Source organism: Dipodomys ordii, unplaced genomic scaffold (assembly GCF_000151885.1).
Source record: "Dipodomys ordii isolate 6190 unplaced genomic scaffold, Dord_2.0 Scaffold2, whole genome shotgun sequence".
Taxonomy (NCBI): domain Eukaryota; kingdom Metazoa; phylum Chordata; class Mammalia; order Rodentia; family Heteromyidae; genus Dipodomys; species Dipodomys ordii.
Window position 1 is genome coordinate 33,716,479 of NW_012267218.1, and position 23,175 is coordinate 33,739,653.

The window sequence follows — 23,175 nt, forward strand, 5'->3', positions numbered from 1 at the left end:
TTGAGCCACAGCGCCACTTCTGGCTTTTTTTCTTTTTGCTTATGTGGTGCTGAGGAATCGAACGCAGGGCCTCAGGCATGCAAGGCAAGCACTCTACCACTGAGCCACCTTCCCAGCCTCTCCATGAGACTCTTATCTCCAATAAACTACCAAAAAAAGAAACAAACAACAAAACCTGGAAATGGAGCTGTGGCTCAAGTGGTAGAATGCTAGCCTGGAGAAAAGAAGCTCAGGGACAGGGCCCAGACCTTGAATTTGAGCCCCATGACTGGCACACACACACAAAAGTAGGGTCTCTATGTTCCCACCCATGATTGACCAGTCTTAAGAAGCAGAAAGGAAAGAAGCTTACAAGTTTTGCCTTCACCTTTCTTCTTTACTGTTATTTTGTTTTGTTTGTTCTGAAAAAAGGTCTCACTATAACTGAGGTTCCCTTAGAATTATGTAACCCAGGCTGGATTTAAACCCATGATCCTCCTGTCTCAGCCCCCCAAATGCTGGGATTGTAGGCATGCATCACCACTCCATCACATTCTCTTCTTGACTGTTATGGATCAGCTGACATAAAAAGATACGTAAGGAGTCTGAGAAGGTGGCTCATGAGGCCCTGGGTTCGATTCCTCAGCACCACATAAGCAGAAAAAGCCAGAAGTGGCGCTGTGGCTCAAGTGGTAGAGCACTAGCCTTGAGCTGAAGAGCTAAGGGACAGCTCCCAGGCCCCGAGTTCAGGCCCCACGACCAGGTAAAAAAAAAAAAAAAGATATGTAAGGGCTGGGAATGTGGCTTAGTGGTAGAGTGCTCGCCTAGCATTCATGAAGCCCTGGGTTCAATTCCTCAGTACCACAAAACAAAAGCCAGAAGTGGCACTGTGGCTCAAGTGGTAGAGTGCTAGCCTTGAGCAAAAGAAGCTCAGGGGCAGTGCCCAGGCCCTATGTTCAAGCCCCAAGACCGACCAAAAAAAATAAAGGGCTAGAAGGGTAGCTCAGTGGTAGAGTGCTTGCCTTGCCTGCCTGAGGCCCTGGGTTCATAAGCAGGAAAAGCTGGAAGTGGCGCTGTGGCTCAAGTGGTGGAGCGCTAGCCTTGAGCTGAAGAGCTGAGAGACAGCCTCCAGGCCCAGAGTTCAGGCCCATAACTGGCAAATAAATACAAATAAATAAATAAATAAACAAACAAATAAATAAACAAAATAAAATAAAAAGATAAAGATGGCTGTTTCTTATAGACTCTAAAAGCTTTGCCCATCCATCCCGGCAACCTATCCCTACCTTCCTCTGCATAAAATCTACTCCCAGCAAAGCCACCACACTGTCAATCACCCCCATATTCACATCAACTCCTTGCATCACAGTGGAATGCCAACTGACAATATCCTCTTCATTGCCTTGACACCCCTTTCGAACCTCTATAGAACAGCTCTGAAAATAGAGCTCTCAGGAGAGATGACTAAACAGGATGTCAGTCTCTAATTGTCTCTACTCTCTGCCTTGACTTGCTTCGAGTCAAAAACATGTTATTTTTAAAAGCCACTCCCTCATCTTCAATATAAAGGCCTGGCAGAGAACACATACTCAACCTTAACATAAACTGTTGCTGGCGTAGGAGCTGCTGCTACCAGCCTGCGGACAGACAATCAGGCCGCCTCTGCCATCCTGTCCCTACCAACTCCCTCCAACAATGCCCAGAGGGGCCACAAACATGACCTTCCTATACTCACAGGCCACGAGCTGCTCTAGCAGATGGCCGGAAGAGTCCACCACCCAGAATCACAGATGCTTATACAGGTGTGTTCCCGCCTTTCTGACCTGGTGGGCCTGCCAGACTCAAGCATCATCTTTAAGCTTTAACTCAGAATAATTCAAGATTGATGTGTGAGAGATAACACTGTAAAACTCTTAGAAGAAAACTTGAAGTTAAATTTTCCTGACCTTGGATAAGGTTATCATTTTAGTATCATTTAGTATCAAAAGCACAAGTGATTAAAAAAACAATAAATTAAACTACAACAAAATTGAAATGCTTGCCAGGCACCAGTGGCTCATGCCTGTAATCCTAGCTACTCTGGAGGCTGAGATCTGAGGATCATGATTCAAAGTCAGACCACAGAAGGAAAGTCCATGAGACTCTTATCTCCAATTAATCACCAAAAAAGCCAGAATAAGAGCTGTGGCTCAAGCGATAGAGTGCTAGTGTTGAGGGGAACAAAACAAAACAAAACTAAGGGACAGCTCCCAGGCCCTGAGTTCAAGCCCCAAGACTGGCACAAAAAGAAAATTTTAAACTCTTGTGCTGCCCCCAGTAATGTTAAAGTGAAAAACACCTCATAGAATGGGAGAAAACATTAATAAGGTATGGATCTGATAAAGGGTTTGTACCTACAACATATAAACAACTCTTATAACTCAATAATGTAAAAACAATTCCATTTTTTAATGGGCAAAGGATTTGAATAGACACTTTCCCAAAGAAGATACATAAATGACCAATATACTCATGTAAAATGCTCATCCTTATTAGCCAGGAAAGAAATACAAGACACATGGTAAGACAGCACTTCACACCCAGGAGGATGGTGACACAATGATGGGGCTGGCAATTTCACCAGCACTTGTTGGGATTTTGTTGTTATTGTTGATTGTAGCTTGAACTGAGGATCTAGGCGCTGTCCTTGAGTGGCTTTTGCTCAAGATTAGCCCTCGACCACTCTGAGCACAGATCCACTTCTGGTTTCTAGGTGGTTAACTGGAGATAAGAGTCTCACAACCTTTCCTGCCTGGACTGGGTTTGAACCTCAATCCTCAGATCTCGGCCTCCTGAGTTAGTATTTGTTAAGACAGCTGTATTTTTGAAAGAGCTGTTCTGACTGAAGTGAGACAATGTCTCAGTATGGTTTGGATTTATATTTCCCTGATGATCAGTGAGTGATACTGAACATTTTTTAATGTGTATGTCATCTTCTAGGAAATATCTGTTGCTGGGCATTCGTGGCTCACGCTTGTAATCCTAGTTACTCAGGAGACTGATATCTGAGGATTTCAGGCTCCCTAGCCCTTTGTCCATCATGCAGCCCTCTCAGAAGTGTCCCCTCTCATCTACTTTGCCCATCAAAGCCTTGAGGACTTCGCCCTTTGGGGTGCCTCCCCTCAAATCCACCCTAACCTCCCATTCCAAATTCCATTCTGTGAACCTGCTCTTCTAGCCAGGCCTGACACCTCTCTCCTCTGCCTGGCCACACCCTTACTAGTGTGTACACTGTCTGGGAAAGCCTCTGTCTCCACCTCACCCATCAATCCATTCCCTCACACCTCCCCTAAATGTCTCCCAGAGTCAGAGTCATGGTCTAGGTGATCAAGATTTTCCAAAGCAGTTCTCTGGGGCTCTCGCCAAAGGGTCTAGCTAGCAGAAGTCCTTGAACCAAGGATCTCAACAATTTTGGTCTCATGATCAAAACAGGAAGGTCATTCCACCACCTGTAAAATAGGACATATCTATATCTATAAATACATGTGATTTGTTACAGAGTGAAACACTATGTGACACTGTTGTCACTCCACGATCATTATGGGGAATAGCAGTGGAATATGGCCGCCAATGGCTCAGTGCTTAGAAATTACAGTCAGCTTGATGCACCCACTGGGATCTATCCTCACATCTCCTTCCCTCCCCCTCTCTCCCTCCCCACTCAGGGCCAGCATTTGCTTGGCCTTGAGAGCACTTTGCAGAAATTGGGCAGGTCACTTACATCCCTGGTTCATCCCCTACACAAAAATGAGGGTGTTTTCTAGCTCTAATGCTCCATGCATCATTCTAGGCAGACTTGGACAGAAGCCTGTACAAAGGACTCCAGGGAAACACTCACTTAATTAACTGGAAATAATTTACAACCATTTCCCTTCACAAAAAGCATTAGGATTGATCATAGACAGGAAACTGGAGCTACTCAATATTCATTTTAGCTTAGACTAAGCAGAGGGATTTAGCATGGTGAAAAAAAGAAAATTCCTTGATTTGGGCAAAGGGAGAAGGTTTGCTTAATCTCCATGGCTAGGTGTCCCTTGTCCTTTGCTTTTCTAAGTATTACAGTAGAGATGAATAACAAAGGAACAGAAAATTTTGATAAGGCACGTCATGATTCTCTTCAGCTGAAACTGTTGGCTAAAACTGACAGTTCTAGATTCTGTCTCTATGCCTGTGTCTGTCTGTCTGTCTCTCTGTTTCTGTCTGTGTCTCTCTGTCATTCTCTCTCTGAACTTGAACTCAGGACCTGTCACTCTCACCAGCTTTTTTATTCACAGCTGGCACTCTTCCACTTGAGCACTTCCACTTTTGGATTTTTGCTGATTAGCTGGAGACAAGAATCTCTCAGATTTATCTGCCTAGACTGATTTCAAATTGCTATCCTCAAATCTCAGCCTCCAAAGTAGCTAAGATTCTATGCATGGTCCACAGCCCATTCAGCACATTCTTTCATAAAAAGCACCAGCAGGGTCTTGAGCTGTGACAACATATTGCCAAATGCTTGATCAACATCACTATCAGCAACTGCAAGGGTGAGTGTTACTACCTCCATTTTATAGATGAAGGAAAAGAGGCTCGGCGAAGGTATAGAACTGGCCACAGTTGCACAAGGAGTGGAGGCCAAGGCATGAATGCTAGAACTATCCCTTGCCCACCTCCCTCGGGGCTGTCAGGACTGTACATACATATTGCCAGCTGCTTGGCTTTAGGTACAAGGTCAACAAATCGTCATCTCCCTGGGAGCCTGGGCAGGCTCATGCCACAGTACCTGAGGGTGCTCGCCATGCCCACAGGACCTAGTGTTCCAGCCTTGTCTGCTCACTGCCAAGACCAATGATGAGGACACTTATGGTATCACTCAGAGGCTCCTGCTAGGGGGCATGAGGTAGTTGTGGTGAGCAAGGAGAGTTTGTCCAGGGGCTGGTGAGATGTGGCAGACAGTTCAGTTGGTTAGTCAGCAGCCTGAAGAACAAGTCAACAACACATGCTGTAGCACAGGGTGTCCCACAAGTGGGAGGAGTTTCAGGGGAAAAGGAGGAAGATCAAACACAGAACATGACCCTGCTAACTTTCTGTGCTCAGCTCTGTAACGGGCACAGTTTTATGTGTCAAAAGCACTTAATTCATTTGATTTATTTTTATTTTATTTTTTTTGCTGGTACTGGGGCTTGATCTTAGAGCCTTTCTCACTCTTGCTTAGCTTTCTATTCAAGGCTGAGGGTTTAATCACTTGAGCCACATTTCTACTTTCTTTACTTTTTGCTAAAAAAGAACAGATCGGTCTGCCAGGATTGGCTTCAGATCTCAGTCACCTGAGTAGCTAGGATTATGGGCATGAGCTACCAGCATCCAACCTATGTGTTGAAAGCACCCTAAGAAGTATCACAGATTAAAAACTACAAGAAAAATGATAGCAAGAAACTGCAAGCCTTATTCATTCTGACTGGCTTCACATGAAAGAAAACACTAACAGCATTTTAGTGACTAATCCCTTGTCCCGCTAAATCTGAACCTGGGGAAGTAGGGAGAGCCTCAAGCTCCGGTCACAATGTTGTCAATGCCTGCTTGTCAGCTGGCCTTTGTACTCAAAAATGAGTTGAAGCTTTCAAGCCTTTCCCATACATAATGTTCTATGATTCTCAGGCAGAAAGTTTCTGAGCTCCCCAAAGCCACCTGAACACCACCAATGAACTGCTTGGGCTCATAATAAGTCTTCTGCACCAGCAGCTAAAGATATCCATGCTCATTGTGTTTAAATAGAGATCATTACATCTCAGAACCTGTTTTCCTCTAAGTTCTAGCACAAAAGGTGTTCTTTTCTTTTCTGTTTGTTTTTGGGTCCGTTCATGGGGCCTGAACTCTGGGCCTGGGCGCTGTCCCTCAGCTCTTCAGCTCAAGGCTAGAGCTCTACCACTTGAGCTACAGCGCCACTTCCGGCTTTTTTCTTTTTGCTTATGTGGTGCTGAGGAATCGAACCCAGGGACTCTGGCATGCAAGGCATGCGCTCTACCACTGAGCCACCTTCCCAGCCCCAGGTGTTATTTTCTACAAGAAATAAAACTCTTTTACTACCAGGCCCAGAGTTCAGGCCCCACGACCGGAACCAAAAAAAAAAACAAGAAGACTACAGATAGGGTGTGTGTGTGTGTGTGTGTGTGTGTGTGTGTGTGTGTGTGTGTGTGTTGTGTGTGTGTGTGTGTGTGTGTGTGTGTGTGTGTGTGTGTGTCTGTATTTGAGTGACTGAAAACACAAATTAAGTGAAGGGCCTTAGGCTTTTCTACTTAACATTCTACTATAATTCCTCTCCCTAAATCTCACAGGTTTAGATAAGCCTTTAAGAAAAGTAAAAATAATTATTTTTCAATAAAATAATTATTCCTTCTTGCCTTGTTCCATCCTAACATACTTAAATTAAAGATGTCAATTTTTAATGGATATAAATAACACTAGACTTATTCAAACTGTTGATTCTCCTCATCCATTTGTAACAGAGGCAGAAAGAAGAAACCTCTACAAAACCAAAACAAAAAAGGAGTGGAAAGTCCGTATTGGGCACACACAAAACATTCTAAGATGCTTCCCAGACTTGCCTAATGGATCCTCTGGGTCCCCTCAAAACCACTCGGATTCTGATGGCTCATTAGAAAATATGGCAAGGCCGAGCAATTTTCCTAATAGGTATTTTGTCACATCTCCACTTCTTTTGGTCTTCTGGAGAAAAGAAGAGACGGAAACTCAAAACAAAACAAAAAGACTTACGTTGTCATGCCTATAAATTGAAGTGGTAGCTTTCTAGGTAGACTGGGGAAGAGCAGGTACTCATAAATTATGCAGGACCTGGCAGGGGGTTACATATAGTTAAAAGCAGATATGCAGTGAGTCGGGTCAGAAATGGGACTAGAGAGGAAAATGCATCTGATGGGTGTGGCTGGCACTAAACCTGGGCTTCCACCAGCAAAGTTCCGTCATCCTACTACATGTCAGACCATACAGATGGGATGTAGAATTCAGCAGCAGAGAGGCTGGAGAGAAGGGGGATAGATGCACAGGAAGGAGCAGTGGCCTTCATCACTGACACAAGTGACACAGGAAGACAAGGAGTCTATACCATGAAGGACCACTGAGACAGGGACTCATAGAGAATGAGCAGATCTGAAGGAAAGATAGAGTTCATTGGTTCATTACCCATGTCAACTGAGTGGGCTGGAAATTCAGGCAGAGAGGGAGGGAAGAGTATCAAGATACAAATTATAACCCAGTGCCATCCCAGCTGAACAGGTAAGCAGCAACATCAAAAGCACAGCTTAGATCAAGAGAAGGAACACTCACTGGGCCAGATAGAGCAAAGCTCTTCCTGGGAAGCAGCACCTGCCTTGAGGCGCAAAAGCAAACTTCCATGAGTAGAAGGCAAAGCCATTCTGAGTCAAGACCTCATTGGGAGAAGCTAGAGCTGGCACGGGAGTATGCACTAGGGGAGGCCTGGAGGAATGTCCACACAGAGAGGAGAAAAGGTGGGAAGAACAGTAGGAAGGGCTGCGCCCAGATCATCTTTACCTCATGGCCAAGGATGAGGGGACTCCCTCAAGGGTTCTCCTCATATGAAATGATGGAGGTTAATATGTAAAACGAGATAGAGGTCAACATGTAAAAGGGGATTTCTGCTACCAGACCAGTACACAGGGAGGCAGCCACGGTCTAGAAACACAAAAGGTTTCAGAAGAATGTAATCAGTGGGAATTTAACAAGAGCCATAGGAAAGGGGGATTGGGCCAGGGGTCCTTGGCTCACGCCTGTCATCCTAACTACTGAAGGGGCTGAGATCTGAGGATTATAATTCACAACTAGCCCAGGCAGGAAAGTCCATGAGACTCTTATCTCCAACTAACCACCAAAAAGCTAAAAGTGGAGCACCAGCTTTGAGCAGAAAAAAATAAAGGACAATGCCCAGGTTATGAGTTCAAGCAGTAGTACCAGCACAAAAAAAGAAAGGAAAGAAAGAAGGGGAGGAAGAAGGATGGGAAAGATGGAGGAAGGGAAGGAAGAAAGGAGGGAGGGATGAAAGGAGGGAGGGAGAGACAGAGGGGACTGGGCTGTAGTTTAGTGCTGGAGTGCATGCTTAGCATGTTCAATCAGATATTTACATCATACGGCATGTGCTATATGGTGAGATTCATCAACAGACCACAGATATGACAGTGGTCCTATCAGATTATAATGAAGCTCAAAAATGCCTCTCATGTAGGAACATCTTAGTGGTAACAATGTCATAAAACAACACATATATTTGTGGGGATGCTGGGGTAAACAAGCTTACAGTACTGACAGTCATCTATAATTATAGCACATGCAATTATGCACTGTAATATGTAATAACTAACAACTATATTACTGGCTTATGCATTTACTATAGTACATTTAAAAATCATTATTTTAGAGAATACTCTTAAATATAAGCTTATCATAAAATAGTATGAGTGCTACCTAGAAGATATCTCATATATCTGATTTCTGGGTCTCTGGAGGGCATGAGGCTACATTCAGGCCTTATACCACCTAGGTTTGTGTTCTGTGGCAAAATTGCCTAACAACACATTTCTCAGAATTTATTCCCATCATTAAGCGGCATCCAGTTGTAGTTGTGACAGAGACCTTATGGCCCACAAACCCCAAAATATTTACTGTCTGCCCTTCACAGAATAAAACTGCCAATCTTGATTGCCATTAATCAGCCAGGGAGCTCAGAAGGAAAGAACATGTTTGAGAAGGAAGGAAATGTGGTTAAATTTGGACACAAAGGCACCCAAATAGAAACATCTGGCAAGAAGTTGGAAATAAAGACAGATTGTGAAGATAAGGCCTGAGTGATTACTTGAGACTCTTTCTCAAAAGTGTGATCTAAAAGAGTCAGCAAACTTCTTCAAGAGCGAGCCCTGGTAAGGAAAAACAAGTCCATTGAGGAGACAGAAGAAAAGAGCCAGAGAAGAGGGAAGCTGAGAGATGGGAGGGCTCACCCAAATTTAGAGTTATGGGTAATGGAGGAAGTACCTTCAACAAAGGGAAGAAGCCCCGTGCTGAAGACATTTGCTGGAGGGAGAGGAAGACTTGGAGGCCCAAGCAGAGAAACTGGGAAATAAAAGGTAGACCTCTCTAATACCCATTGCACCCTAGCAACTCTGTGGGGAAGTTGCCCTTATACTACTAGTGCCCATCACTCCTCACTGAAAGTTTCATTCTATGGAAAAAGAGCTGTCGCTCAATTGGTAGAACACTACCCTTGAGCAAAAACAGCTCAGGCGCTGAGTCAAGCCCTGGACCAGCACAAAAACAAAGAAAGTTTAATTCTACCTCTAGAAGTTACCTGCCAACCTAGACACTGGTGGCTCACACCTGTAATCCTGGCTGCTCGGGAGGCTGAATAGCTAAGATCATGGTTCGAAGTTAGCCTGGGCAGAAAAGGCTGAGACTTCTATCTCCAATTAACCATCAAGAAGCCAGAAATGAAACTGCAGCTCAAGTGATAGAGTACTAGCTTTGAGCAGAAAATATCAGGGACAGTGTCCAGGCTCTAAGTTTAAGTCCCAGGACCCCCCCTCCCCCCCACACACACGCATGCATGGGCGCACACACACATGCACACAAAAGTATACATTTTGGGGGAGCCATTCAAGGAAAAGTATTGGACAAGAAGAGAGATGATGAGATCTGAAAGTTAAAATTAAGCCTAGCTGAAGACAAAGTTGTTCGAGTCATCCATAGAACAACTAAACTTAGTACAACTGACCCTAAGGAGAGATTGCAGAATTCAAAGAGCAAAGTGTCAGGGACCAAAGCCATGTCACAAGAAGGGGGGGAAGCGAGAGAAAGGGGGTGTCCAGAAAGCTGCCTGTGCCTTGTGAGGCATTTGGGTCCCCGAGAAACTTCAGACAATTTTTCCCTTTATCTTCACCTATTTGCCTTTATCTTCTTCTGGGTAAAGAAAAGTCTAGCACATTATCCCATCATATGGCACTGTCATCTGGAGGTAAGTGACTTCATGAGTAAGTACTTGCAGGCAGGGCTAGGATTGATTTTATGAGTGCAAGCCCCATTATTCACCATCCAGCAACTAGACCCTTCATGCATGACTTACCTTTTAATAAACCTGGTTAATTGATATTTACAATACAAGAAGTTTCATAAAGGTCACCTGCCTCATTCTCTCACTTCTTAAGAAGTCAACTTTTGCCTGGTCTTAGGAACTAGTTTCATGACCATAGCCATAACTCAACTAGTTTTTCAACCAGGTGATCCACTGACAACAGACAAATTTCTGAACATTGATTGGAAATAGAACTAGACTGGCATCAGATGCAGCTGGTTGGGAAAACTTTCAACAGGACTCAATCCAAATGATGAATGGAGGCTATTAGGGAATTTTTTTAGGGAAGTAGAAATAATTCTGCATGGTTCTGTGATTACAGAACACTCTGGTCTATCAAAATACATAAAATCTCACAGCACAATGAACCAGAATAATGCAATTAAAATAAAACTCAAGGCACCAACAGGTCTTAGAATGGAATATGTAAGGAAGAACACAAATGAGAATCAACTGTATGAAAATGTATGAAATAACGCCACTGAAAAGCAGGGTGGGGGAGAGTTTGGCTGAAGAAATTTTTGAAATGAATGGAGTCTCAGATTCAAGGCTAAAGGAACTTCACATAAGCACTAATTATAACTGATAAGGCTATTTCTCATTGAGGGGAATGGTTAATGATCCATGCAGTCCTATATTACAGTTGGAGGTATCAGTATGCACTCATCACATTTAACACAATATAGATGGATCCATATAGAAATATTTATCACTATGTATATAGACAGGGTTAATAGACACACATCTATTTTCTTCTTCTGTCACCTGAGAGAAAAGCAATGGTATTACAATAACACTTGGAAACTTAGTGCCTCAATCTTGGTTCCTAATACAATTCTTCAATAAAAGAAACTGGGGTTCCTTGGAAAAATGGTTGTTTCCAGGGATGGCACATAGGAAGGAAGGGATATGAACTAAGAATGAAGTTCTTGTCGTGCTAGAACCATTAGGTGCTACATTATAACCTAAGGTGTAAAATAAATAGTCATAAATGCATACTGATATAAATGGATGAATAGCTAAGTGAAAGGAAAAAAATATCTCCCCAATGTATGAATTCAACATAATTCATAAATACACTTCCATCTCAAAAAAATGAAGCAGAATTTCCCACAGCATATATGTAGGCTGTGCATAGCGACTCTCTCCAAAAAGTACAGTATGGACTGGGAAAAAAGTAACTGTAGAAGACACCTGACAAACAGTTGCACCTGAGCCAGACAACTATAGTTCATACCAACAGTGATAAGTCATGTGGATTGGAGTATGCTTGTTTATACAGGATAACTGATTGCTAAGGTTAAATGAGATGTTCTGTGATTTAATGAAATATAGTACTTTATATCTGTGGTCTTCCTTTCCCAAACCCTATCCTTAGACGAAACATCACAAAACCCAAATAAAGACCCTCTATAAAATATCCCTCAAGCTGTCAAACTCACCAAAACCAAAGAAACTGTCACAGACTAGAGGGGCCTAAAGAGACACATAATATAAATATCACATGGTTTTCTAGAGAGAACCCTGACAGGGAAAGGGAATAGCAAGTAAAAATCAAGTACATCTAATAGACTATGGGTTGAATTAGTAACAATGTTTCATTATTGTCTCATATAGTGTGACAAATGTACTATACCAAGATACAAGAGGAAACAGTGTAGAGGATATAGAAATTGTTTTGCCTGTCTTCATAATTTTTCTGTAATTCAAAACTATTCCAAGAATGTGTGCTTAGCCAGATGCTAGTGGTGTACACCTGAATCCTAGCTATTCAGGAGGCCAAGATCTAAGGATCGTGGTTTAAAGTCAGCCCAAGCAGGAAAGTATGACAGATTCATATCTCTAATTAGCCACCAAAAGACTCTGGCCTTTTGGTGAACCTGTGATTCAAGTGATAGAGCACTAGCCTTGAGCAAAAAAGCTCAGGAGCAGCACCTAGACCCTAAGCTCAAGCCCCATGCCTGGCACAAAAGATTTTTTTTTTTTTTGTCAGTCATGAGGCTTGAACTCTGGGCCTGGGTGCTGTCCTTCAGCTCTTCAGCTCAAGGCAAGCGCTCTACCACTACAGTGCCACTTCCGGTTTTCTGGTGGTTTATTGGAGATAGGAGTCTCACGGTCTCTCCTGCCCGGGCTGGCTTTGAACCGCGATCCTCAGATCTCAGCCTCCTGAGTAGCTAGGATTACAGGCATGAGCCACCAGTGCCCGGCTGGCACAAAAGATTTTTAAAAAGTGTATTTATTTAAGAAACATGCCTTTTAAATGCAAACTACCTCCACTGAACGCTCAATCTAGGTAACTCTTAGAAATATTAAAATCCAAATTAGGGAGGCCAGGGGAAGCTGGGAAGGGATGTGAAGGTTAAACAAAGGAGGAGGCTGCAATGCTTGGTAAGAAATGTACACATTATCTTGCCCATGTAATTGTAACCCCTCTGTACAGTATGTTCACAAAAAATAAAAATTAAAATTAAAAAAAATCCAAATTAGTAGTTGCCTACTACAAATGAAAACTCTGATTCTTTCCCCTATAGGTAAAAGAAGGCGAGAGGCAACCGTGCAAAAGAAACCTGGCCTTTTCAGATTGTAGATGTTACACTATCATGTCAACACTAAGCTGTCCCAACTGCCCCCAGCAGTCTGTCAGTCCATCCCAGGTGGAGCCAAGTTTTCACACTGTAATGTTTAGTTACTCCATATTCCTCAAGAAGACCTAGCAGAAGAGGCCAAGAGTTTGGGTTTTGGAGGAGTTTGTTTGGGTTTTGTTGTTGTTGTTGTTTTTAAAGAAGTATTCCTTTTTTGAGCTGGGAATGAGAGGCTCATGTCTGTAATCCTAGCTACTCAAGAGGCTGAAATTTAAGGATTGTGGTTCAAAGCCAGCTCAAGCAGGTCAGTCTGTGAGACTTTTCTTTCCAATAAAAAGTCAGAAGTAGAACTGTGGCTCAAGTGGTAGAGTCCCAGCCTTGAGCAGAAAAAGCTAAGGGATGGTGCCCAGGATCTGAATTCAAGACCTAGAACTAGTACTAGCAAAAGTGCTTCTTTTCCTAGAAAATGTTTTCAGATAAGCTGTTGAAATGACTTCCCATGAGGTAAAAATCAAAGAAACAGACAGAGAGGAGACAAGAAAAGGGAGAAAAAATGAGATGAAGGAAAAGAGAGGAAAAAGCAGCTCCAAACTACATCACACATACTTTCTGCAACTAAGGCTGAGTAATATTAATGATCTCATGTCTGATACTATTCAATTTCAGGGAAAGTTGCAGAAACTCTGAACAGGAACTTCTTATCCAGATATGGATAGCCTTGGAGCTATTCCAGGCAGCCTAACCTTTCATTTTTCTGCCCAATGCTTACAGAGTAAGAATAGCCAGAATTCCTCCCTGTATTGATGAAGACACAGATACAGGCCCCATCCCAGGCCCTGCAAACCAACACCTGGAAAGATCCATAATGTTGAGTCTCTACCCACTGATGCTTAGCAAACCTTGGAGTTACCCTGGTCCGTAACGCTTCTCACCTTCTCTCCAGCCCTGTTCTTTTCCTTCCATAGCTCGAAGGGTGGGTATAGTTCCCTTTCTACATTAGTATATCAAGGTCCTCTGTTTAGGACTTGGGAGCAGTTTCACATACTTAATGAGGTGTCATAGGGGTGGGACCCAAGGCCAAATATGAAATTTATTCATGTTTCATATATACCTCGAACACAGCCTGAAGGTAACTTTATATAAGATGTTGACTGTACCTCGGTTTTTACTTTTGATCCATCAATGAAGTCCAGCACAGAATTTTCCACCTGTGGCATCATGTTGGCACCCAAAAGAAGTTTCAACTTTTTAAAGTATTTCAGAATCTACATCAGGGATGTGTACACATGTGCGCATGCGTGGGGGGGGTGTATACCTATTTCCATTTGGAGATTATTATCTATGGATTGGACATTCAAAAATAAATTCCGCAATGGAAGGGATGACATTGACCAAGATGGACTGTACTCATAAAATGATATGTTGAGCTAAAAAAGAAAAAAGTTCTGTTTTTTACTGAGAGCCTTATCTTTCATCTTCTTCCTAATTGTGTTTCAGTTCCTTGGCTAGATGCTATTAATAAATCCAAAACTTCTAGAGAACTACTCCCATAGCTAATGCCTTTAATAGTGCAAACAATATAATATCTAGGAGTTGATTTAAAAGAAAAGAACACTGAAATCCTATTTATCATTATGTAGTATATTCTACAAAACAGGGTCTGCTTACAGAAATATACAGGGTAAAATTATGATAAACATAAAAATCAAAATGAGGAAAATGAAATGGGAGGTCAAGCTGGGGGCACAATTAAGATTTTGTGTGTGTGTGCTGATCCTGGACTTGAACTCAAGGCCTGGGCACTGTCCCTGAGCTTGTCTGTTTTGCTCAAGGCTAGTGTTTTACCACTTGTTCTATAACTCTACTTCTTGCTTTTTGGTACTTTATTGGATATATGAATCTCACAGACTTCCCTATTTGGGCTGGTTTTTAACTACAATCCCCACATCTCAGCCTGCTAAAATTCCAGGAATGAGCCACCAGTACTCAGCCACAATTAAGATTTAACCAGTTGAAATTCAATTAAATGTGAGCTACAAATTTGAATCTGAATTTCTGAAGGAAACCAAAAAGGGAACCAGTATCACCAACATAATAGTTTCCAAGAGCCTAAGGTGTTAAAAAAAAAAAAAAAGCTGTTTGGGGAAGGTATGGAGTAAACACCTATAATTTCAGCTACTTCAGGGCCAGAAGTAGGCTGACCTAGATCCAAAGCTGGCCCCAGGCAAAAAAACTTAAGAATCTATCTGAAAAACACTAAAGCAAAAAAAAGGGCTAGGGGTACAGCTCAAGTGATAAAGGCCCTGAGTTCAAACCTCAGTATTAAAAAAAAAAAAGTATTTCTGATGTGAAGGCTCTTAAAATGCAAGCCCTAGGCCAACAGTATGAGAATTACCTGGAAATTTGGTGGGCGTGGACACAGGCCCTGAGTCAGGAACTGTGGGTGGGGTCCAACCATAGGTTTGAATAAACCCTTTGGCAGGTGATTTTCATGAAGACTGAACTTTGCAAACCACCTCTTTACTGCATCTTCACGTAGTTTACATCAAGTTGTCACAACCCAATGCTCAGCCAACACAGTATCTCCCTAGTATATCCTCATGAATTCTTCAAGGTAAAGAGAACAAGGTCTGCAGCACACTGTGGAACTCTGTAGACAGCTTAGGTGTATATAGGAAGAAAGGCTACCAACCTTTGTCTCCCAGGGGCTAGCATGGATTAGGTGGCTTGTGGGACATTTTCTGAAAAATGAATAATACATGCATACATGAGTGACAATTCTGCCACCAATTTCCAATAAATACCCAGCTTTATTAGCTGTGTTTTTGAGTGCCTATAAATCAAATATATATATAAATCAAATACAGTATGTCATTTTCTTTTCTTTGTACTTTTTTTTCTTTTCTTTTCTTTTGCCTGTAATGCAGTTTGAACTGAGTGAGGGTCTAGGCACTGTCCCTGAGCATTTTGTACTCAAGGCTAACACTACCACTTTTGAACCACAGCACCACTTCCAGTTTGTGAGATGGTAATTAGACTTAAGAGTCTTATGGAGACTTTTCTTTCTGCCCAGGCTGGCTTTGAACTGTGATCCTCAGATCTCAGCCTCCTGGATAGCTAGGATTATAAGCATGAGCCACTGGCAACCAGCAGGTGTGTCAAATGTGTCATTTTTCAAAGGCTAAAAAAAATAAAATATTTAATGAATTTACTTGAGAAGGAAAAATCTGCATTTATAATTTTAAAATAAACTTTGCTTTAAATTTCTTTTGTTGTTGTTGTTGTTTTTTTGTTGGTAGTGGGGCTTGAACTCTGGGCCAGGGCACTGTCTCTCAGCTCTTCAGCTCAAGGCAAGCACTCTACCACTTGAGTCACAGCACCACTTCCAGTTTTCTGGGTGGTTAACTGGAGATAAGACTCTCACAGACTTTCCTGCCCGGGCTGGCTTTGAACCACAATCCTCAGATTTCAGCCTCTAGAGTAACTAGGATTACAGGTGTGAGACACCAGCACCTGGCTAAATTTCTTAAAAATAAAATTTACATACTAAATCAAACTTCCAATCAGGTGTTATAGTCTATAGTCCTAACTACTCAGGAGACTGAGATCTGAGGATTGTGGTTCAAAGCCAGTCTACGCATATTAGTCCATGAAACTCTTATTTCTAATTAACCAGCAAAAATTCAGAAGTAAAGATATGGCTCAAGTGGTAAAACATCAGACTTGAATGCTAACAGCTAAGCAAAAGCATGAGGCCCTAAGTTCAAACCTCAGGTATTGGGGCACGCGCGCACACGCACGCACACACACACTCTCTCTCTCTCTCTCTCTCTCTCTCTCTTGCTCTCTCTCTCGCTCTCTCGCTCTCGCTCTCTCTCTCTCTCAAACTTCCACAGCACGCAGTCTATCAAGTCCATCAGCTCTTCTGGCTCCAGTCAGGTAAGAAAGCGGAAGTCATTAGTACTGGCCCAGTGTTTACAGAGGAGGAATACTAACACCAGTCACCAGGAGTTGCCAAAGGGCACTTCATCCACACATCCACCATCAAGCTTCCATTCCTCCTCTGTCTTCTTGTAAACACACTGCAAAGCAGCAGTGTGGAAACAGTCCTGCCTCGGAAGTTCATAGCTGTGTCAGAAATGTGCGGGAATCCCCATAAGCAGCAGCTAGACAGCAGGTGAGCGTGGTACCTTCTCCCCACCAGGAAACACATGGCTCCCAGGCAAGCTCATCTTGGGTGACTGTTTCTCTTTTGGGCACTATTACGGGTAATATGGGGATGCGCTGGCAATAGGCAGGGTGGGGCTGGGAATCCACAGCAGGTGTTGGGACAAGAGGCTGCTGGGGCTACCCGGCAGCCCACAGGCATCATGGGAGGAGAACACAATGGCTCTCAGCCTCTCTGGTCAAAGGCTCCTTGGATTTTTCTCCCTAGAAAGTCCCAATTTTGCATACCATTTTCCAGAGGCTCCTCCAATGACTCCCAGGTTAGGAGTCCATTGTCTACTTCTATATTACAAGAAAGTCACAAGCAGGACACAAATGCTCTTTAGACCATCATGTTCCTTCTATAATAATGATTCTAAATCACAGAAAAACTAACGAGGCCAGATTAAGGAGCTGGTTCCAACGTCCATTCACCGAGTAAACAGTTATCAGGCACCTACTGTGTGACCAGACACTACACTGGGTGAGACATTTTGGGGGGATAATAGCACCAACAGGCAGCTGGGCCTGGTCCCAAGCAGTGACCTCGCCCATGATGACTTCACCTTCAGTTATATCAGGCCTGACCTCCTGTCTTTCTGTCTCTGCTTCTCTCTCTCTCTCTCCCTCTCTCTCTCTCTCTCTCTCTCTCTCTCTCTCTCTCTCACACACACACACACACACACGCACAACCAAAGTAGCAGCATCTCATTTATTAAAATTGGGGTAAGGGTGGATAAAGGTCCCTTTGAGAACTCTTGCTTCTCCATGAATGTAATTCAAGTCCGTCCTTCTTTCCTTCCTTCCTTCCTTCCTTCCTTCCTTTTCCTTCCTTTCTTCCTTCACCCTCCTCTCTTACACTAGAATGCACCTTCTGCTTTCTCTAAGCTTTAGATAGCTAGTCCATCAAAGTAAGAAAAAAAAGCCTGCCAGTTCCAGAAGCAGTGGAATGCATAGGAATGTGGAAACACTCAGGAAAAGATTACTCTCTTTCTGAATTCAAATGTTGAATGCATCTTACTGCTACACTAGAGAGGAAAGCAATCAGCAGGAAAAGACCAGACAGAGAGCTACTCTCTGTACATTCTGGGGAGACCACAGGTTCTCTGGTATAGTTTTCATCATCATTACAGAAACAGCCCAGGAGCTTGGAGATGCTAGACAGCCATTGACTGTACAAGAAGCACTCACATTACTTACAGAATCTGAGTAAAGCTTCAGTGCATAATGAATACCATTCATATTCCCCCAAAGCAATTAACAGTAAGGTTGAAATCATCAACACCCATTTGCTTATACTCAGGAAACTCGTGAACTCTGAAGCCCTTGCTTCCAAAGTGTTGAGTGCCAGGCTGGATTTACCCAAAATAGGCATCAGCCAACCTGCAATTTAATTTCCACTGAACTTGCACAAGGAGGCCAGGCTAACAGAACAATAAAGTTACGACATATTTTCCTCCTAAGTTTGGATCCTGCTCCTCTCCTGTTTTGCATCCTTATTAACCATGCTATTTTCTCAAGGAAATAAAGAAATAAAAAAAGATGCACAGCCATAGAGACAATTTTCCCAAAGAAGTAATTTGTATAATACTTGCTTAAAATTTCTTTAGAATCTTCCAAATATCTGCTTATTGGGAAATAGGACTACAAGAATGGGGGGAAATGTATGGCAACAGGTAATTTTCTGAATCCTACTTGGTAAAAACTTGAACAATAGAATGGATAACCTAAAAGTTAAAAAAAAAAAAAAAAAGGATGTGCTGGTGGCTCATGCCTGTAATCTTAGCTAGTCAGGAGGCTGAGATTTGAGGATCAAGGTTTAAAACTGGCAGGAGCAGAAAAGTCCATGGGACTCTTATCTCTAATGAAATGCCAAAAAGTGGAGGTATAGCTCAAGCTATAGAGTACCAGCCTTGAGCAAAAAAAAAAAAAGAGCCAAGCGAGAGAGCACCAGGCCTTCAGTTCAAGTCCCAGTACCAGCACTAAATTAATTAAATAATTATATGTACAATGCCTACCTCTTGTACATAGTGGAAGGACTGGGCCTAATTTACAAAAGAGTTTTGCCTCAGGGTCTCATCTTGTAGTAGCCTGGGAGAGGCACATATCCCTCCCTTTTGCAGATTGGGAAATTGAGGTAAAAGGTGAGACAGAACAAGGCTCTAGTCATATATCCAGGATTCCATACCTCTGCATCTTGTCCTTTGACACCTTTGTCATTCATTACCTCTTTACTGCCCAGTCTAAAGGGACTCCTGTCTGAAGAAGTCCTCCGGGAACTATTGCCTTCATCTGGGCCTACCCTGCTACTTAAACACTGCCTTCCATTCCGGCTTGAAGCTCTCTAGGAGGCAAGGATCAAAAGCTCTTTCTCCCATGTCCTCATCACCTGACTCACAGTAGAAGACCACAAAATGCATGTGAAAGGGACATGTTTGGATCTTCCCTGAGCATCATGAAATCAACTACATAAATATAAAAAAAATTGCAAGTGAAACTTTAAATGAGAATACATCTAAATTCATCACCATATATAATTCAAGTGCATACAGTGCAGCTTCTATCTTTTGTTTTGTTTTGTTGTTGTTGCTTTGTCAGTCATGGGGCCTGAACTCTGGGCCTGGGGGCCTGGGTGCTGTCTCTCAACTCTTCAGCTCAAGGCAAGTGCTTTACCACTTGAGCCACGGAGCCACTTCCGGCTTTATCACTGGGCTACCTTCCCAGCCCCTATCTTTTGTTTTTCTTAAATACCAAATGGACTTTATACTTTTCAGTGCTTTTGTGTGTGTAGGTTGGGGGGAGGGCTTGAACTCAGCCTGAGTACTATCCCTAAGCTTAAGGCTGGTACTCTACCACTGAGCCACAGCACCACTTCTGGCTTGTTGCAAGTTAACCGAAGATGAGTCTCTTAGATTTGTCTGCCCAGGCTGGCCTCACACCACAATCCTCAGATCTGTCTCCCAAGTAGCTAGGATTACAGGTGCAAGCTGCCAGCCCACAGCTTCAGTGCTTCTTGTTACAAATCCACTTAGTTACCCAGATAAACATGTGGAATAGATAGTCCTTCCTACCTCTCCTCCAGAAACTAACAAACTAAAAACTAATTCTAAATAGGTCACTCAGAATGCCGAACTAAAGAGCCAACACAGAGAAATGGCTCTGAGAAGTACAAATACACGAAGTATTGTCATATATCATCTTCATTGTCAAAGCTTTCCCTTAATTCCTACTGAAAAAGACAGAATTCGAACCTTCCTCCACACCTAACCAAAGGGCAAAAGTCTCACCACAGACATCCTCAGAGATTCTGGGCTACGCCTGCCCTACCCCTTGAGACCACCCCAAACTCCTGGGACCTATTCAAATATGCCTATCTAAAATACCCAAATAAAACTTACTATCGCACACTTTCAGTCTAGTGATTGAATGCCAGTGCCAGTAGAACAAAGGCTCATTTCTACAACCCTCCCCATGTTAAACCTCTTATCCTTTTCTGATTACATTTTGTTCTTTGTCCTAAATTTAGAGCCCTCCAAGTCCATGAGCTTCTTCCTTTCAGCCTCTTAGATCTCAGAGATCTTTGATATCTTCTGGCCCTATTTCCTTCTCTACTCTTACCACCCCTGCACACAAGTTGACATGCACCCTTACACCTTGCCTTCCTGCTGCATGTAACTTGCCAAACTCTCCCCTAGCCCAATCTGCTACCTCTGCTACTACAAACAGGTGTGGGTCTACAGCCATCCCACCCTAAATATGCTTGATCTCATCTGATCTCAGAAGCTAAGCAGGGTTGGGCCTGGTTAGTCCTTGGATGGGGGCAACTATAAATCAATGGTTTTTCATCTCAGCCTTCACATTGACTTTCCCCCAGTCATCTCATCCCTCATGTCCCTCAGGGACTAGACTATTCCAAATGGTCTCCACTCTCCTCCAGATCCTGACCCAGACTCCCTCACTGCCTACTTCAGCAAACACTAAGGGTGACCTAAGGTTAGCTATCTTGACCACAACTTCTTAGAATTCTTTGCTCCCCACTTCTAAAACAGGACAGGTGCTACCTTCAGATCCATTCTCTGTTATGTGTGTGTGTGTGTATGTGCACACGCGCACACACACACGTGCACACGCCAGTACTGCAGCTTGAACTCAGGGCCTGACGTTGTCCCTTAGCTTTTTCGCTCAAGGGTAGTGCTCTACCACTTGAGCAACACCTCCACTTCCAGTTTTGGGTGTTAAGTGGACATAAGACGTTTTTGTCTGGGCTGGCTTTGAACAGCGATCCTCAGATCTCAGCTTCCTGGATAGCTAGGATTAGAGGCCTGAGCCACCAGAGCCCAGCTCAGACTCATTTTTCAGAGTCTTTTCTGGAAACATCTTCTCTCATCCAGTCATCCCACTAATATCCATGGGTGCCATCTTCTGTCCACTCCCTTCTTCAGTCTATGTCCTTTGGCATTAAGATACTCCATGCTTCTAACCACTGCCTCTGTGCAGATTCTCAAATTCCTGTCCCAGTCACCCATCTCTCCAGAGCACCAGAATCACTTTCAATTGCCAGACAGACACTTCAAAAATCAGTCTATTCTCTTGGATTCCCAATATCCTTAATGACTTCAGAACATCGGGGGTCATTTTGACCTCTTCTATCTTATTCATTCCTTATAGCCCATTGATCAAAGTCACATTGACTTCTCCTCCTGGGCACTGCTCAAACCTATCTTCTTACCTCCAGCCCTCTCCTTCTCTTCTTTTTTTAATATATGAATTCTGTCACATCTGGCCTAGTATGATAGCTTCTTGCTCTCTAGCCTCACATCTATGATCCATTGTGCTGCTATCGTAACCCATCCCAAAGGCAAACTAGACCACTGACACCCATGGCTAACACTCTTCGATGGCTCTTCAACACCAGCATAGACTCTGAACCCTTAGAGCGTACACCTGGTTCTTCATGGCCCCATTCCCAATTATACCACTCTCCTAGAGAGTCCTTGATTCTTATAGGACTATATGATTTATACTCTAGTGAGACTGAAAAGCCTATGAGGGCAAGCACACAGACTGTTGAACAACATTAACATCAGTCACACTATTCCCTTTGCTTAGATTTCCTCTTCCTTCTCTCACACTCATTCATCACCTGATACATCCTAATCATCATCTGAAACTCAGGCCAGCTGATCTCTCCAGAAAGCCTTACCCTGGCCATCTTCCTTCCTTCCTTCCTTCCTTCCTTCCTTCCTTCCTTCTTTTTCTTTCTTTCTTTCCTTCCTTCCTTCCTTCCCTCCCTCATTCCCTCCCTCCCTCACTCTCTCTCTCTCTTTCTCTTTTGTCAGTTGCGGGGCTTGAATTCTGGGCCTGGGCGCTGTCTCTCAGCTCTTCAGCTCAAGTTAAGCTCTCTCTACCATTTGAGCCATAGTGCCACTTTTTTTGGTGGTTTATTGAAGAGTCTCACCGACTTTCCTGCCTGGGCTGGCTTTGAATTATGATCCTCAGATCTCAGCCTCCTGAGTAGCTGGGATTACAGGTGTGAGCCACCAGCGCCCGGCTCTGGCCGCCTTTCTTGCATGGAGCAAGAGACATGCTCTGCCATCTCCAAGCCCCAAGTTGTGATGTATATCACACTGTGGTATGCTGATTATCACCTGTGCCCCCATCACTCCCTTTCTAGAGATCTGCTTCTCCAAGGCTGATGTAACTCCTTACTTGTCCATGTACCTCTGGGATTAGATTATAAAGGGTTATCAACATACTATGTAGCTTCATACATCTCCTGTAACACTGGCCAAGGCAACACAGATATGAAAAAAGGAACTTGATCATTTGCTGTTATGACCAGAGCAGAACAATTGATTATGCCTTCCCCTCCTCTATGGCAGAGTCACACAAAACTTGACTCTTACAAATCTATAATGGTGCATGGGAATAACTGAGCACGCTATCCTCAAATACTCTGAGGGTCAATCTACTATTTCTTGTAGGCTGGATTGCAATCAGTAAGTGATATTACTAAAAATAGCAAAGACATTCAAATCAGCAAGGATTTATGAATACTCTTTTAAATTTCATAGTTTCCTCACTTCCCTTTACTTCTTCATTTTCTGTATAGCAAATCATCTTAAAAAGGAATTTGCTATTAAAATAGGTTCTTTGATAACATTCCACTTTTTTTGATTAACTGCCTAATGACATAAATTCTGAGTTTGTCTCACTGACTGCACAAACGCCTTT

The 23,175-nt window shown here is 43.0% G+C and overlaps 1 protein-coding gene across 1 annotated transcript in view; it reads right to left on the reverse strand.

The window, feature by feature from the left end:
• The window catches only part of Prkch (protein kinase C, eta), a 228,744-nt gene that overhangs the window by 155,371 nt on the left and 50,198 nt on the right, over positions 1 to 23,175 (reverse strand). The gene's annotated exons all lie outside the window — the stretch shown is intronic.